Here is a 1,350-nt window from a genome sequence, read left to right on the forward strand (position 1 = left end):
CTCTTCTAATCGCATTCTACATGATCTGTTTGCTGCCTGTGACTTGAGCCCGCTGTTTTCCACGCATTCCTTTACAGTAATTCCGCTGTTGTTAAGTGAGCCCACATAACATTGACTCAGTCGCTAAGTAACCTCCGCGCTAGCCTGCGTAGCATGGCGGTTTTGGTTGCTAAGTAATAAAGGCAAGCGAGGGCAGAAAAACCGCGAGGAGATTGGGGCAGGAGCAACTATTTTTAACGCGGCTTCGCCGCTCGTTCTCGCGTGCTTCGCGCGCGAATTTCGCGGCTTTGCCGCTCGTGCGTCCGGCTCGACAAAAAACCGCCATGCTACGCAGGCTACTTCCGCGCATGCTGAACGCAGCGAAGTATCGACCCGTGCAGACTGTCCCCACGGCAGAGGTCTCTTTTCTCGTATTCGTCAGCCCAGCGGACGCAAAAAGAAAAGATACCTCTGTTAGCAGGGAACTGTAACTGGGATGGCACAAACAGTTTCAAAGTGGAGATATGGAGAATTCACTGTTGTATGTTCACGTCGTTGTCGAAACAATAAAGAAATTTAGTTTCGCGTTTTCTGTGGACGTCAGGCTGAAATAAACACTGAAATTTACGTCGAGCTGCTCGAAGCATGGTTGGCACTAACCAGCGTTAAATTCGAGCAACCGGCCCAATCCTGCGTAATCTCGTTCCCAGAGCCTCCGTGACCCTTGTCCAACGGAACGGGTTCCGGTTGAATAGCTGCGCGTGCTTGAGGGGAGGCGGTCAGAAATCAACAAAGACATCTGGAGTTCACCTTGCCATGAAAGCGCTTACTTTTCACACGCGAGTATAATAACCATATCTCCTAATACACTTGAAACGTTTAAACTACGGAGAATCAACCACAACAAGAGACATTTGTTTAATCAAAACAGATTTCAGTATCAGGTGTCACGCAATTCAGAAATTCACAAATAAAAAGAAGATTGCCTGTATGTGCACCGCTGAGGACCGAGACGATTGGCCCTGTCCGTGCTTAATATAATTTTAAGAGCACTGCTACTGTAAATGGAACTGGTTACGCTCAAATTTTCAAGAAGCAGTCCTTGTTACAGTAAAACACTTAAAAATACTTTCACCTAATTAAAATATTAAGGAAACCGAGAGAAAGAGTCTGAGAAAAGTCTCTCCTTCCGCTTCCGTTTGTCGCTCAAAGAAGACCGCTATTCTTCCAAGGAATAAATTGTATTCTTTTGCATAAATCTTCTTCCGTTTCCGTTGAGAAAAACGTGGCCGCCGATTGAGAGATTTCCATGTCAAACTACATATTCTCACTGCTCTGTTCATCACGAATAACTGATAAAACTAGTTGTGA

The 1,350-nt window shown here is 45.8% G+C and overlaps 1 protein-coding gene across 2 annotated transcripts in view; it reads right to left on the reverse strand.

Moving 5' to 3' along the window:
• Positions 1-878: 878 nt before the first annotated feature.
• LOC138060774 (DNA damage-regulated autophagy modulator protein 2-like) overlaps positions 879-1,350 on the reverse strand; it is a 20,354-nt gene continuing 19,882 nt past the window's right edge. For both annotated transcript variants that reach the window (XM_068906636.1, XM_068906637.1), the window contains exon 8: positions 879-1,350. This exon is cut by the window's right edge and continues 294 nt beyond it. The gene's annotated coding sequence lies outside the window, so the exon portion shown is untranslated.

This window comes from Montipora capricornis, chromosome 8 (genome assembly GCF_036669925.1).
Source record: "Montipora capricornis isolate CH-2021 chromosome 8, ASM3666992v2, whole genome shotgun sequence".
In the NCBI taxonomy this organism is placed as follows: domain Eukaryota; kingdom Metazoa; phylum Cnidaria; class Anthozoa; order Scleractinia; family Acroporidae; genus Montipora; species Montipora capricornis.